This window comes from Phalacrocorax carbo, chromosome Z (genome assembly GCF_963921805.1).
Source record: "Phalacrocorax carbo chromosome Z, bPhaCar2.1, whole genome shotgun sequence".
NCBI lineage: Eukaryota > Metazoa > Chordata > Aves > Suliformes > Phalacrocoracidae > Phalacrocorax > Phalacrocorax carbo.
This window is the reverse complement of record NC_087548.1, coordinates 17745581-17762966: the sequence shown is the minus strand read 5'-3', so window position 1 is coordinate 17762966 and position 17386 is coordinate 17745581. Positions and strand designations below refer to the sequence as shown.

At 39.8% G+C, this 17386-nt stretch overlaps 1 long non-coding RNA gene across 4 annotated transcripts in view; it reads right to left on the bottom strand.

Annotated features, from left to right (window-relative positions):
- LOC135310505 (uncharacterized) overlaps positions 1 to 17167 on the bottom strand; it is a 59556-nt gene extending 42389 nt beyond the window's left edge. For 2 of the 4 annotated variants that reach the window (XR_010370584.1, XR_010370587.1), the window contains exons 1-2: positions 16923 to 17167; positions 14675 to 14910 (exon numbers count right to left, since the gene is read on the bottom strand). This is a non-coding gene — a long non-coding RNA (uncharacterized LOC135310505). The remainder of the gene's footprint in view (positions 1 to 14674; positions 14911 to 16922) is intronic. The other 2 variants (XR_010370585.1, XR_010370586.1) reach the window with 1 other exon arrangement.
- Between the last annotated feature and the right edge of the window lie 219 nt (positions 17168 to 17386).

Below are 17386 nucleotides of genomic sequence, written 5' to 3'. Positions count from 1 at the left end.
GCCCACAAAATGGTGGATTATTATAACAGTTAATATGTTATTTGGCTTCCAAAACAGAACATAACGGTTGCACAGTCAAAGGAAATAGCAACATATATTAGAATCTAGCTAGCAGAGAAAACAAAAGCAAAATGCTAAAGAACAAGAGAAAGGGGCTATCAGACTGGGAATTGTTGTTGAAGAATGGCATTTGAGGGGCCATGGGCATACATGACATGATGAACCCTATGTTTCTTTGTCAGAAACATGACAAAAATTCTATTGTCACTTTGAAGGTGTTTTCTTCTTTTGTGCCATCTTAAATGCTGCACGTGTGTTGCCTATACAAGTTTTGTTTCTTATGCAAGACTGGCTGAGACTAAGTATTTCTTCATATTGAGCGTAGCACTCAGTATAAAAGTATAAAATTACCACACTTGGAGACTTCCATGATCCTTTAGGTATATTCATACTTAAAACAGGAATCTTTGACAGAAATGTATTGTAAGAGGACTTGAAAGCTGGTATTTTAAATAAAGCCTATTTGCTTTTAGCCATTTGAACTCCTATCATGTTCTATTCCTGTTTAAACTACCCAAAGCCTGCAGATCAAATACAATTCTTCCAATGAAACTTGTTTGAAAAGAAGTTAAGAATGCAATGTGGCACTGCAGAGATTAATTGAACTACCATGTTCCAAGGTAGTGTGTAATGAAATTGCTAAAAGCGGCCCTGGAGTTTTCATTAACACTAATACATTTGTGCTTGAGACAGAAATGATTGTTTTTCTTCATAGAGTATAATTTGGTTAGGAAACAAATTTGATTATTCTTATAATCTTTCTGCATACTAATGATTTGAAATATATTCAACATATTTATCTCACTGAGCAGTGCAGCATGGTTGGCATGGAACTGGTTGGGAGAAATAGGGGTATATTTTGCGCAGTGAGCTCTCAGGACTCACCCTTCCTTGTATCTCTCTCCTTAGCACGGAGGTTCCTGTGGACCATGCACACTGCTTGGTGACACTGCTTATACTTGCCAATAGACACATTTGCCAGTTACCCCACTGCTTGTAGAAGTCATGAAACCATAATGCAGTAGTCATACCTGTGCAAGTCTGTTAGCTAGGTATGAATAGCTGTGGAATGATTACTGGGGGTAAGATTATTGAGGTTGAAATTACTGAGGCTAAAGTTATACACACATTTCATAAAAGTTAACTTCCAGGGAGGAATGCAGTTGGCATGCTGGAAATTGGTTCAGTCATTGTCCCCTAAGCAACACCACCTGCACTCTTAGATGTTGGGAACACTGAAGGAGCTCAGTGTCCTAATCTAAGGGGGATAACTGGAGGAGGGAGTGAAGCGAAGGCTTCATGGCTAAACTCGTCCATGAATCACTGCAGATATGGGGGCTGGATGGAACCATGGAACCATGCCCGGACATCACGCCCTGTGGGTGAACTTTGCTTGTTATAAACTCATTATAATACTAAAATACACACATCCATCCCAAAGTTACCCACCTCCAAGGTACGACCACCCCTCACTGAGCATGCACTCTGAATTTCTCTTAGTCTACACCTTTAAATCAAAGCAAGGAATTTCTACACCAATCAGTAACAGAAGTATGTATGACTAGAGACACTCAAGCTCCACCTAAAACATAAAGTAGTATAAAAATGACCCCAAGAGAGAGGGACGTTAGGGAAGATACCATCACGGACTACTGGGATCAGTTGACAGGCTGAACCTCTCTTCTCCTCCATAGGGATGCCTATTGGGTAAGGCTCGAATACTTGATTATACCAAGTGATCCCCCTGGGAAATTTAGAGAACAAGCTTGTTATTTTGCATTTTGTATTTGTCCTGGTTTCAGTTGGGATAGAGTTAAAGTTCTTTGTAGTAGTTGGTATGAGACTATGTTTTGGATTTTTGCTGCGAACGGTGGTGATAATGTGGAGATGTTTTAGTTGTTGCTAAGTAGTGCTTACACTGGTCAAGGACTTTTTCAGCTCCCCGTGCTCTGCCGGGTGCACAAGAAGCTGGGAGGGGACACGGCCAGGACAGCTGACCCCAACTGACCAATGGGATATTCCATAGCATATGGCATCATGCTCAGTATATAAAGCTGGGGGAAGAAGAAGGAAGGGGGGACATTGGGAGTGATGGTGTTTGCCTTCCCAAGTAACCATTACACGTGATGGAGCCCTGCTTTCCTGGAGACGGCTGAACGCCTGCCTGCCCGTGGGAAGGAGTGAATGAATTCCTTGTTTTGCTTTGCTTCTGTGCGCAGCTTTTGCTTTACTTATTAAACTGTCTTTATCTCAACCCATGAGTTACCTCACTTTTACTCTTCCGATTCTCTCCCCCGTCCCACCAGGGGGGAGTGCATGGTGCTTGGTTGCTGACTGGGGCTAAACCACAACAGTATTTTAGTACTTTATACTCGCACGTGCTTTGCAGACAGTGTATTTATCACTGGCAATCCAATAATAACCTGTGTTTCTGTTGCTTCAATAAACCATTATTAGTGAATCTGGCTGTGAAGCGCTATTGGGCATGACTAGACTAACAGTGATTGTCCTGTTAGTGAATCCCTTGTGGACTAACAAGAACCTGTGTTTAACTGTTAGTGAATCGGGCCGTGAAGAGTTATTGGGCACAACTAGACTAATAGTGATTGTACTGTTAGTGAATCCCTCACGGACTAACAGTGCTGAATTGGTATCACTCAGAATCTAAGTTCAGCCACCCCCAGACCCTCTGACATCTGAGAACCAGCTGGATTGCAAGGGGGTTTATTTTCTGCCAAATTTATTTACCTATTACCTATAGCTTCAATGATAGGTCTTTTCCTGGAAGACTCTATGCAGTTTTTGTTCCACAACTGAAAAAGAGATGCTGAACTAGAAATTATACAGAAAAGATGTCTAAGCACGATCCTGAGTTCCATTCCTTAATCACATGTGGACAAGATGAAATAGTCTATAACTAATACTTGAGGAGATTTCTAATACCAGACAGTTCCTTCACCAAGCACAAAAGACATAATAGAATTGAACACTTAGAAGCTGACACTAAAAGACATTACTATTTTCAAGTGATGTAACAATCACTGTGTGTACACAGTGGATTCTGTTAGTTGAACAATTTAGTTCAATCAAATAATTTTTTTGATATTTATCATCATGGCACAGAACCTGTTGGCTTATAAACATTTGTTTTGCGGCAGGTGGGGCTGATGTATTATAAGATTCGCCTTCTGCTCTTTATGACTATGCTCTTTTTATGGAAGATCATAATTTACTACAAATGCCACCATCTGGCATTCCAGATGACTTTGAATATACCTTTTCCCCCTGGTCATTCTTACTAAACAAATTTGGCACTATAAGCAGATTCCCAGTGACATTGATGTCAGAAAGTGAGTAAACAAGATGAATGAGAAGAAAAAATGAATGAGACAGTACCTTGAAGAACCTAAGCACCATTAGTATAGTGCTTTTGCCTTGAAGTACTTTGCAAAGATTTATGACATAGTTATCATCATCATTTGAAGGCTAGAGAGATTTGGAAGCAAACATTTAAATAACTTGTCAAAAGTTGTGTAGGAAAAACTTAAAAGGAGGTTGGGTTGTCTTTCCAGTCCCCAGCTCTGGGCAGAGGACCACAGTGCCTCCTTTAGAAATATTACAGGTATGTTTGAACCATTGGCAAAGATCCTGATCTGACAGAGGAATTGATAGATTGTTTACTCAAAAGCATAATTGTGAACTTCATGAACGCTCAGCTGTAAATGGATAAGCACAGGACTAACACAGACTGGAAAAATAAATATTATACAGGGAAGTAAAAACAGGTATTAAAGGGAGGTAGCACCCTTAACATCAGAATTTGTCTCCATACTATTCATACTAGACAAACAAGAAGGAGACTACCAGTTTTGCTCGAAAACTTCATCACAATAAAATTTAGCACAGCTGAACTGCAAAATTCGGTCCAAATTTTTATGATCCAAAGTTCCAAAAGTTCCAAATTTTTATGATCAAAACATGTCTACTTTAAGGCTAGAATGAATAAATGATACCCAGGCAGCAATATAACACAAGGAAGACAGACAAAGCTCAGCCATTATCCACAGTTTAGTGAGCCATTTCAAATGGGGAATAGGATTACCATATCACAGCCCACTAAGTGACAAGAAAGACAAGGCAAAGGGTTAGTGATGTGGGTTTTAGTATCCCAGTTCCATATCCAGTCCAAAGAGGCAGTAGAAATACAAGTCTAAGCAGCACAGCTGGAGCAGAAGCACATCTGCCACGTGCAGATCCTACAAGAGCAATCACTGGCAAACCCTATGCATCCAGCAATGCAAGGCTGAGTATTGCTGTTGAGGATGTGCACTAAATACTGGGGATGTTTCTATTCTAAAAACAGAAGTTGTGACCTGCAATGCTTTATTCCATTCTTGAACCATGACTTCACTACTGAAATAAGTGTAATAAGCAATATATTTGCTGAATTAAGCCAAATGACTAGGTACACAATAGAAAGGAAACAGCACCCAGTGTCTTTGTCATCATTGGAATGGATGGCTGCAGTGACTGGAAATAGCAAATACTACATTTAAACTGGCATAAATTAGGAACAAAGAAACTAGCCAAATAACTAATGGCTGGATTAACAAAAATATTAAAAGGCTTTGCCATCACTGTAGGTACCTAAATTTAAAAAAAAATAAAAGTTCTGTGCTACTGCAATCAACACATGAGGATGTCTAGCAATCCTTGGTGCTAAAATTTCCAAGATTAATGTTAATTAGGATATAGAGGATATTACCGTGATACAATTTCTTGGCAGTTTTGACAATACTATACAGCTTAATGCCTTCCTCATCCTTTGAAAGTACTGAGCAGGTACTTTGTTTTCCCCCCCTGCTGAGGACCATATTTGTACATTGGAAAATGTCATTCTCATTTGTCTAGGAGCTGTGTGTAGTGAAATTCATTTAAATGGAATAGTGCCTGATACGACCTCAGCACCCACCTTTGTCTCCCAGAAGCATGAACTAGATGGTCAAGAGTTCTCTGAACTCTTCCTGTGAAATGATGTGGTAGTTAGTATGATACCGCATTTCAGCTATGTGGACAAAATTACTTTTGCTTCCTGCTATTAGCACTTCCTTTAAGTACTTTAACCTAATTCTTCAGTAGTTGCTCACCTTTTATAGTTTTTACCTGAGGTTTTTAGACTTCAACTTAAGTATAAAGCACATTTGTGTAGATTTGTACATGGTTCACTGAAAACACTCTCCACTGAGAAGACCAGACCTGACGCTGAGCAAACTGTTTGCATGAGGTTTAGATTATTAAACTTAAGTGTTGAACTGTGATATGAGAAGTATTTTCTTCATGACATCTTAAGGTAAGTAATTACATCTCCACAGTTTAACTCCAGAACTTAGCAATGGAAGTGTATGCTGAGACACTTACTTCCACTCCCTCTTCCCTTCCAGAGAAGAACCAGAAAAAAAAAACCAAAAGGGAACTGAACATACATCAAATCCAAAGGAAAAAGCTCTTGAGTCTTTATCCAGAAAGGATTACAACCATTCCCTTGGACTGTGGAACATTTTCACCCTTTGCTTCTGCGTTTGTTAGTGTGCAGCATGTTGCAGAAATACATACTGCAGGTTGACCCTAATGCCAATAGGAAACTTTCCATTTATCCTTCATCAGTGCTAGGACAAGGTCTTCAGCCATTTTGTCTAAATCTTTTACCTGCTATGGTACAAAAATACCATGCAACATGGTTACTACTTTTGAACTTAGCTCAGTTACAATATTCAGTGTTACTACTACTAGTAGGCAAAACTGGTGACAATCACCTCTGTCAAAGTCCTGTTTCCTAAAAAGAGATAATCAGCTATCATCAGCATGGGTAAAGGCTCTCAGATATTCTTCACTTAACTAACATTTCAAGCACAGCTCCTTCTCTTTTTCTCTTTCTTCAGAGTAAAGCCAGCAATGCTTGTATGTCTGGTGTCTCCTTAAGCTTTTTCTTGCCTGTCTGCTCATTCCTCTAAAGAAAAATAAACTTCCAGCAAATAGTAAAATCACTGTTTTCAACAGTGATGTGATCCCATGTGATGGACACTTCCTGTTTTGATTTGTTGGTTATGTAAAGGAGGTTTACATTCTTCAAGGATGTTAGATATGATTTACTGATGCTGAATTTCCAATGAGTGTATTGCAGCTTTTTCAGAGAAGGTGCTCTGCATGCCTAATAACTGGCACACAGTCCAAAGACCTTAAATGCACACAAGAGTTTACTAGGTGTGAAGGTGTAAGTCATTCTTTACCCAGTATTAATCAGGCACTACTAATTAACTTTGAAAGAATATATTAAAATTTACTGAATATTTTAAAAATTATTTTCTCTCTTAATTGCATCCCCTCATGTTGTATTTTCAGTTATTATTTAGCATCTTTCCACTAAGAAGAACAGGAATAATATTCTTGACTTTTCATTTAGTCAAAGCTTGTCAGTGGAGGTACATTAATACCTACTTGGATGCAAAGAACAAAAAAGTTAATAAATTTTCTGAAAAATATGGCCAGCATTCATCAAATAACCTACTTTTCAAATTGTTTTCCAAGTGTTTTTTTCAATTAAGGCTAAAAAGTAACTCACTAAAAATAAGCATGTCTGATTCCAATTCAGAAAGATGCTGTCATCTACCCAGAACTGCAATGCAAACTGAATACAAGATCACACTCCTGTGAACAGAGGTGCAGGATAAGGCCCATGGTAGCATATCATAATTTCTTTAATACCTGTATAAGCCAAATACAAAACATGAGAAAATTTTACTCTTTTTAATGGAACAATTACATTAACTCTTACCTGTGAAAGCAAAATTAGACACAAAACCTAAACCAAGACCAATCTCCCTTTTTCATATATTATTTCAGTTAACAGCATGAGAACATTTCAGCTTACAGGTTGAAGGGAAAAATGCAGGGGAATTTGCTGTTCAAAATTAAGTAACTCAACTTCCAGGATTTTTGTGCTTTCTGTCTGCCCAGACATATTATGCTCATCTTTCTGTATTGAAACAGGTTTATTTGTGCTAGTCACACATGACAAACAAATAGTAGTTATGTGCAGCAAGTAATTTGGAAGTAAACAGACAAAAGTAAAGCACTGAAGATGGTAGTTTAACACATAATAAAGAATTTTACAGACTGTGAAGTTCAAAAGGAAAATTCTCAATGACTTTTGGTTAATTCAGTTCATTTCTTTAGGGACTCACCTCCCCCACCTTCTCAAATGCACTACACTAGAAAGGCAAGAGGTTCTTGCCTTCCTGTCATTAGCTCAAGTCACTCGTAAGAAACAAAAACTGTTGCCATGAATGTGCAGGATTGTGATCAAATAAACTGACATACAAGTTCATGTATATTGCTATTTATACACCAATGACATAATTCGTTCAGATTTGAATTTCAATTACACTGACAAATACAAAGGGATTTCCGATAAATAAAAAGGTTTCTTATGATTTATGCATATATAAATGAGAAAAATATCTGGCCCAACATAGAACTATAGATAGGTAAAGCATGCAGATAAACATTTAAAGACAAAAGTAACATAAGAACTTAGAAAAAGGAAACAAAAAGGCACTAAACCACCTCAGACTCATTTCAGAGCATGGTTAAGAAAGTATCAGAACAGGACTTGTGTCCTAATTATAGTGTAATCAATACTCTAGTGCTCATTCACTCTTCTGACAACCTTGCAAACAAAAATGAAGTACAGCAACATGGTATATCAACATTTGCTCAAAAGCTGGCAAGACAAGAACCGCCTCAGTTAATGAAACTGAACAATAATTTAAGGAGTTTTGGAAAGCGAATTATGAACGCTACTGGGCAGGAAATATCATAAATAGTTTTTTAAAAATTATTTTTTTTATTTAGCTCAGATGCTGACAGCAGCTGCTCAGCAATTCTTCCACAGTGGGGTAAAAAAATATCTTCCATCTGTAAACACCCTTTGTTACTGTACTGTTCTAGGTAATGACAAAAAGGACATAAACATCGTAACAACAGGGGGAAGACTTAAACTTCAAATCAGAAGAAAGAAGAAAGAAGAAAATCTATTCCAGTTGTTTTTCTGTGTTGCCTTTTCCACAGTTCTGAAAAAAAACAGACTGAAAGAAGCATCTTCCTGCCTGATGTAAATGCAGATTTCTTCAGCAATCTTGACTTTGGCAACAACAGGTCATTCTTCAGATGGGGTTTTCTGCAGAACAGATATTAGCAATAACATCTGCTGCCTGCCTGTGCTAGCTGGAAATTCAATTCATGCACCCGATTCTATTCCCAATAGAAATTTTTTTAAAATGGCATATTTGTGGCACATTCATATAAGTGTTTGAAAAAGCTAAATCTCATATGACTCATACCTCTTCCTGTCAAAATAGATTAATAGTCCTGTTTATCCACACAGCACATGCAGCACCATCAGTAGAAGATGGGCTTTCCCACACAACTCGGGCAGTGAACAGCAACACCAGGACCTAGGTGCAGAACATTAGACTGCCATCAACCTTTTAAGTTTATTTCTTCACAAGAAAAACACGTGAATGTCTGGGCTGGAAGAGGTTGGTCTACCACTTCAGTAGTTGTGTAGCCTTAAAGTAGCCCAGTCTGTGCTCCTCTCAAAACCAGATGATAAAGCCAGATCATTCAGATAAAGGGTTAGCAGCCCCCTAAAAGATAAGTAGCAAAGTTTGATTTATGCAACAGATCCTGGACATCTGTAGAGATACGACAGAAAAGCCTTGCAGTTCCTGTAGCTTGTTTTGGTCTTTGGGAAAAGGGATTTGAATCTGGGCACTTCTCCAGAAGGCTTTGGAGGGTCTTTAATCCTTCAGTAGAAGGGAAAAGAACACTCTCAACATTTGAAAAAAGTGATCCCTGTCCCACTAGGAGAAGACAGGACTTCTGCTTTCAAGAGAAGAATCTGAATTATAAATCCTACATGGAGATGGTGAAGTGATATCTGTCTAACTATAGCAAATGAGAAAGGCTGAGCAGAGATGTATGCAGAAAGTTTGCATGGTTGTTCATTATACTGGACTTCTGCATCCAAGTTAACTGTAGAAAAGCCAAGTATTGCAACACTTAAGCTTCTTTTTTGGATCTAGCCCAGATTTATACATATAGTCATTGCTAATCTGTTTTACTCTGTTTGCAAAATGAACTGCCCCACAGAAAGTTCTGCAACACATTTTAGATGTGGTGGCTAGTGCTCTTGGGACAGAAGTGGCCAGCAGCTAAAGCACTTATTTGTCATTGTCCTTATTAAGCACAAAGACTTTGCATCTAAACACACACAACATTAAAATATTGCATAACTGTGACATAGCTACAAGCAGAGCCTGCTGTTTGCAGTATTTTCTATTTCCAGCAACATGGAACCTTATTCCCAAGGTGGAAAGAACCCAAAACTATCCTCTGCAGGCAGAATCCACCTTCTCCCTTAATAGGAGCTGCCGCACTGGCACAGCATATACATTAGAAACCAGATAGACAACAGCAGCCTAACACAGGCTGAGGATGGGACACAAATGCCCCCACTCACTATTATTAAAAGCCATTGGAACCTAGACAAAGAATTTATCCCATGTCTCAGACTGCAATCCAAACCCCAGGGCTGTCACAACTGAGACCTGGAAGAGCCTCATTACAGGCTCAGTGGTGCTCAGCATGTGCACGTTCCCCAGTTCTGCAGAAAGTACTCTTATTTTATGTAAAATACAGACACTGTTTAACAAGATAATGGGGCTACCTGTTAATTTCTCAATATGTTGTAGGCACTACCCTGGAAAGAGGCTGCTGAAGCGGCTCAGGCAACTATATAGAAAGAGATGGAATTTAACACAAGGCACAACAAAATTTGCTGGTTATTATCTGCTACATTATCTTTGAGATGTGATGCAACCATTTTCTATTTGATTCTGGAGTTTATAGTAGTTGTGCCTGCCGAAGTGGTACATTTCATAGCTACAGCCTACTCACTGCCTTCACAGAAAAAGCTCTGGATGTGTGAATGCTCAAAGTTTGTTTGCTATTAACAAAAACAAGAGAAGGTACCACATTACTGAGTGCATAAATTCTATAGATAAGTTTTGAACATTCTTTATATCACTATTACTTTATCAGTGCCTTATATTTTACCTTTTTTCCTCTCCTGCATGGTACAAGTTGGCCTATATTCACATCTTTAACGGCAACATTTTATTATGCTTAGCATTTTCTTTATTCATCCCATATTTCTGAATGCATGCAAGTTAATAGGAACCACGCACTCAACTTTCAGAAATATTCTGGAGTATGGGCCTACTTCCTTTCCTTGCCTATGCAACATGCAAACCCAGTCTCCAAACACATGCCAAAAAGCCAAAAAAGAAAACAAATTCACCCACATAAAAATAAATAAAAATAGAGAGGTCATCATTAGCCACAAACCAGTTTGTTTTTTAAGCAAGTTTTTCCAATACCACGATACCACAAAAGAGAATATAAGACAACAAAGGAAAAAGAACTTCATGTTCTCAAAGAACTTTTTCAACATATTTGTGAAATGGAGAATTTTACAGCATGGAGTGCAAGAAAATCAATGAAGTGAACACATCAGATGAGAGCCACCCAACTGAGAAAAGCTAAAGGAAGGAAGAACTAGAGAAACTGGTGAATGGTCTGCTCTGTAGCCATACAAAGAGAATGGGATTTGTGTAGACTCTTGAAGACAGTAGGACCACCAGGGCTAGGAGTGGCAGAACACAGGAGTACAGGACACAGTGGACTTGAAACAGTCAGTTGGCCTGGGAAATCCAAAACAATACCTGAGACACAGAAACAGAGTGGCTATTGATAATCTGGAGGAAAAGTATCAAGAATTTGCTTTGAAAATTACAAGCTGTTCTAAATAAGTTGTCTATTAAATTCAGTGTCAAAAGGTATTCTTTGATTATTTTTGGAATAAAAGATTACCCAAATAGTCTTGAATCGAGATGTATTTATTGTATGTAGTTTCACTATAGAAACATTTGGGAAGTTTTCTCCCAAAGGTAAAAGCTGGAAAAATACAATACTTTATATGCTTTCAAAAACAGAGTAGACTAACAGCTCGGCAAAGAGTAGAGTACAGAGATGTCAAGCAATTAGTAAAATTTTTTGCTACGCTCCAAGTAAGCTATATCTCTGTTCATCGTATTGAATACCATGCTCATTTTCAAGCTACACGTTACAATGCAAACATAGCATCATTTTTCTTGTCCTCAGCTTTTTGTTTGTTCAAAAGACAAAAACAGAGCAACCAGATAATCTGAACTGTAGGTAATATGAAAGAAAAGGGCAGTTACCATGATGCTCTTGCCTTTTCAGCTTGTTTAAGACACCCTAGTCTGATGAGAAAAATCGGACATTTAAATTCTAAACTGCAAAGAGACCCTTAAAAATGAACATAGCTTTCACATTGCAAATCCGGTTTTTTTTATTTCCTCTTCATGCCTTACTCATGTTTACTCAGTTTAAGACTGCTCATTTCAATATGGGGTATGCTTTTCAAAAAAATTAATAACTTAATTCAAGGTTTGTTTAATATCACAAGCAGAAAGCTTTGGGAAAGCTTAAATATTTGGGCTACACACTTCCCATACTTCATATGGAGAATCATAACTGGAATGTCTGAAAAAAATATGACTAAAAGTGTCTGAGAAGGTGATGCAGAACATCTGAGGCTAGGTGAGGAAGCCCACAGAAATACATGTGTAATTCTAATATAGTTATGAACTTTACTCTGTTCTGCACTGAATTCCAAAAGCCAAATTCAGAAATTTGATTAACAAAATATGAATTATGTTTGCTCAGTACATCAGTAAACACAATTACAAAAGCTACAATAAATACAGCAGAAATTAGTATTTATGATGTGGGGCAAACCTTGTTTAATTGGGTCTGAGTGTGCTCCCACCGAAAAGGGAAGTCTCTACATTCCCTTGGGTTGGCAGCAATGCTCAGGTGACCCCACAGTCAGCTGCTAAAAAATCTTCAGCTTAACCTAATTCTGAAACTGTACCCTTAAAAGCATTTAATCAAGATCATATTCAAGATTTTGGCTTTTTCCATGAATAAAAAAATGACATAATTTTACTTTTGAAAGCATAATATGAAAATGATTCCTGATTCACATAATACAGATTACTGGAAACAAGCACATACACAAAGTGATACGTGTGACTACTTTAGGAAGGTACCTTTGAAGAATTGTACTTGAGAAGTAGTTATTCCTCTCCATGATTATAAAGGTAACCCAACTCTAGCTCCAATGCGTGCTGTATACCTCTAGAGTTTTTTGAATTTGCATGATCCTAGCAATGTCTGTGTAGTTTCTACAGCAGTTTTAACCTTTTCAAAAAACCTTGAAAATCCTTCTTTAGCTCTTTCAGTTTGATGACGATAGCCTACGACTGAATTTCTACGTCTGAAGTTCTGGCCCAGTCCATTTCAATCTTGCTTTCTCTTTTCCTTGTAAGAGATGAGAAAACAACTGCCTGATAGGAAAACACTGCCCAAGCACCTGAACACTTAATCTGTCTCCACCCCCTGGCAGTGACAGTGCCTCCCAGAAAGGTGGGTTGATGCTGCTCTTGAACCAAGGGCTGAGAGGCAAGGCACTGATGAGAAAGTCCTGTCCCAGCAGCTCCTGCTGCTGTTGCATCCTCCTCCTCTGGCCATCTCTGCCTGTCCCTACCCCTTGGTGTGAAAAGCAACAGCTCACCTCTAGATCTAGTAACAACACTCTTGATGCCAGCTTCTCCCTAGGACTCTCTGAGGCAGTTATTTGCACAAGGAAGAAAGTGCAGTAGCTATTGTGTGTGGAGGAAAGCTTGTCTTAGGCTGCTGCTAGGCAGATGATGAAGGAAGTAAAGTCAAGAGTGCTCTTGAGACACAAACTGAAAATCTATCCTTTAACCATCCAGAGCTTTTTCAATTTGCACTGTGTTGCTTTACATCTCCACACCTTGCTTCCTTAGGTGCTATGATATAAATGTGCAATTTTTAAATACATAATTTAGAGCTTTAAACTCTGTTAGAGGTGATGGCACAACAAGAATTTTGTTTCAGCTAAAGAACTCCAATGTCATTATGAAGCCACTTTCCATCATCTTTGAAAAGCCCTGAAGACTGGAGTGGAGAGATCACAATGACTGACTGGAAAAAGGCAAAAATTATATTCGTCTTCAAAAAAAGGCCAGAAAGGACACTAAAGTTGACAGCTTCACCATAGGCCCTTAGAAAATTATGGAGTAAATCTTCATGGAAGTCATTTACAGGTACATAGAGGACGAGAAGGTGATTAGTAACAGCTAGTATAGATTTACCATAGCCAAATCATATATATTCCTACCTTTAGCAAGGCAACACTGAACAGCAGGGCTGCCACTCAGATGGAGCTTGGCAGGCTGGAAGAGTGGGGCTAGCAGAAGCCTCGTAAAGTTCAATAAAGAGAAATGAAATATTCTGGATCTGGAGCAAAATAACCAAGTGTGGAGCTGCTCTGCAGGAAAAGACCCAGCAGTCTCAGTGCACAAGCTGAACACGGCTCATCAAGGCACCCTTGAGACAAAGATAGCTAGTCAAGGAGTGGGCTGCATTACCAAGTGTATCAAGGACACCGAGGAAAAAAATTAACCTCCTCTCTGGACTCACTGGAGACTCACTGGAGTTGCACCCAGTTTTCATAGAATCATAGAATCATTTAGGTTGGAAAAGACATTAAGTTCATTGAGTCCAACCATTAACATACACTACCAAGTCCACCACTAAATCATGTCCCCACGCACCACACCTACGAGTCTTTTAAATACCTCCAGGGATGGTGACTCAACCACTTCTTTGGGCAGCCTGTTCCAGTGCCTGACCACTCTTTCAGTAAAGAAATTGATCCTAATATCCAATCTAAAACTCTACTGATGCAACTTGAGGCCATTTTCTCTCATCCTATCACTTCCTACTTGGAAAAAGAGACCAACACCCGCCTTGCTACAACCTCCTTTCAGGTCGTTGTAGAGAGTGATAAGGTCTCCCCTCAGCCTCCTTTTCTCAAAAGGAGAAACAAACCCAGTTGCATCAGCTCCTCCTCATAGTACCTGTGCTCTAGACCCTCCACCAGCTTCATTGCTCTTCTTTGGGTGCGCCCCAGCACCTCGATGTCCTTCTTGTACTGAGAGACCCAAATCTGAGCACAGTATTCGAGGGGTGGCCTCACCAGTGCCCAGTACAGGGGCACAATCCCTGCCCTGCTCCTGCTGGCCACGCTATACCTGATACAAGCCAGGATGCTGTTGGCCTCCTTGGCCACCTGGGCACACTGATAGCTGATGTTCAGGCGGCTGTCAACCAACACACCCAGGTCTCTTTCTGCCGGGCAGTTTTCCAGCAACTCTTCCCCAGGCCTGTAACGTTGCATGCGGGTGTTGTGACCCAAGTGAAGGACTCTGCACTTGGCCTTGTTAAACTTCATACAATTGTCCTCAGCCCATCGACCCAGCCTGTCCAGATCCCTCTGCAGAGCCTTCCTATCCTCAAGCAGATTGATACTCCCACTCACCTTGGTGTTGCCTGCAAAGTTACTGAGGGTGCACTCAATCCCCTCATGCAGATCATTGATAAAGATATTAAATAAGTTTGGGCCCCATACTGAGCCCTGGGGAACACCGCTCGTGACTGGCCACCATCTCGAGTTGACTCCATTCACCTCCATTCTTTGGGTCTGTCTATCCAGCCAGTTTTTGACGCAGCGTACACCTGTCCAAGCCATGAGCAGCCAGTTTCTCCAGGAGAATGCTGTGGGAAATAGTGTCAGGGAGTTGTCTTCCACACACTCCAGGAACCTCCCGGACTGTTTCCACTCCATTGTATTTCCAGCAGACATCTGGTAAGTTGAAGTCCCCCACAAGAACACATCTAGAGATTGTGAGACTTATCCCAGCTGCTTATAGAATATTTTGTCTGCCTCTTCTGTAGCGGACTCCCTCCATGATATCTGCCTTGCTGTCCTTTCCCCTGATTCTTGCCCAAAACACTCAACCCCATCATCACCATCATTAAGCTCTAGACGATGAAAACACTCCCTAATAAACAGGGCTCTCCCACCACCTCTCCTTCCTTGCCTATCCCTTCTGAAGAGTTTATTGCCATCCATTGCAGCCTTCCCGTTGTGTGAGTCATCCCACCATGTTCCTGTGATTGCAACTATATCATAGTTTTCCAGGTGCACAATAGCTTCCAGCTCCTCTTGTTCGTTGGCTGTGCTGTGTGCATTGGTTTAGATGCACTTCAGTTGGGCTATTGATCAACCACCTTTTTTGGGGTAAAGCCGTAATTCCTACGTGAAGCATTCTCAGATGCTTCAATGGTTTCTAACACATCATCAACCCTTGCATCTTTGCTGCCTCATGGGTCTCCATCGCCTACCTCCACTGAGATGGCAGAATGAAGGACCTCGCTGGCACACTGTCCCTCAAATATTGGCCCTGCTACACCCAGGCTTATCTCTAGAGAGCCTGGTTTTATAATTTTCCCCCTTCAAATCTAGTGTAAAGCTCTATCAATTATCTCTGCTAACTCCTGCATAAAGATCTTTTTCCTGCTTCGAGACAGGTGTTCCCCTTCCATCACCAGTAGGCCTGGTGTCATGTAGACCGATCCATGATCAAAAACCACAAAATTCTGCTGGTGGCACCGGGCTTGGAGCCATGTTTTTGTCTGCCAATACAAGATAGGCATTGACAAATTAGATTCAGTGCAGAAAAGACCACAAAATGGTTAATATAATGAAGCATGTGATGTATGAGGACCGGCTGCAGGACCCAAGCTTGTTCATGCTGGAGAAAGAAGTTTTGAGATGATCTAACTGCTGTTTTCAGCTTCAGTCATAGGTCTTAGTGAAGACCAAGCCAGACTTTTCTCTGAGGTACACAGCAGTAGGCAAGAGGCAATGTGTAGAAATTGCTGCAAAGGAAATTCGGACTAGATATCAGGAAAAAAAGCCCCTAACCTTTCACTATAAGGGTGGTTAAGCACTGAATAGGAGACTGCAATCTCCATCATTCCAGGTTTCCAGAACACTCCAGGGTGAGGCCCTGACCAGCTTGATACAATATCAGCATGAGCAGGGGGCTAAATTAGATGGTTCCTTCCAACCTAAATTTTCCCTTAATTCCATGGTTATATCTGATAGGGACGTATTCTTCTAAGCTCTTTTGCACAGACCAGCTGCTCATTAGCCATGTTTTCATAACAGCCCTGATCTGACTTCAGCAACTCCTGCAAGTAAGAACTGTGTTAATTTAGATTATACAGCTGGAGTTGAAAATTTTCTTTGGCTACAGGATGCTCACAGGAGTTGCTCTGTCTTCTGAAGATTTCAAAATTGTTGCTCATCTCAAATATGTGTAAGAGTAAGAGATTAATGCTCTTCAACATGAAGAGATTACTGTATCTGGTATGGCAATCTTTGAAGAAACAAAGCAGTTTACAACGTTGCTGTTTGCAGAACTAAATTCCAAAGAGTTTTAATAGATCAAATAACTGGTAAAATTACTATTAAAATGCAATAGAATTTGACTCATAGCAATCCTGCAATGATATTCTCTTGGAAACAATATTCTTGTTGCCATATAAGATCATCTGCAGTTTACAGTCTGCTGGGAACCTTTGCAGAGCAAAAGAAAAACAGTGTATTCTTCAGTACTTCACTAGCAAAAATGTCAGTGGGTACATAACCTAGCAGGAATCTTTTAAAACACTATCAGGTGAATTGCAATAATGTCCTTGATCAATAAGAAGGTACTTACCTTAGGAAGTGCCTCAGGTTTCAACAGTGGTGTGTTAATTGCCTGAACATAAAACTAGATCCAATAAAGGAATTATACGCCTGTGTGATGTATTACCACTTCCCTTCTAGTTCAGTGACTCAGTGCACTCCCACACTCAAACAAGAAATTAAAATGGATATTCAGAGAGTCCCTTCCTTCTGATCTTTGTGTCATCACTGCAGTTCACTCATTTTCTAGCTTGCCTTTCAGCTCCACCTTTTGTTTACTATCTTCAGCCATATTTCACGGGAATAGTTATACTGTAACCTACATATGTGCAACGGACTTGTATCACCTGAGTGTTGCTTTCGGCAGCATGTTAAATATGTAAGTCTTATCAGTGTAAGGCTTCTCCCTATAGCTTCCTGAGGACAAAAATAAATACTTCTAAAATTTTTATAGCTTTAGAAATTAAATATCCATGAAAGTCTGGCCCTTTGGCA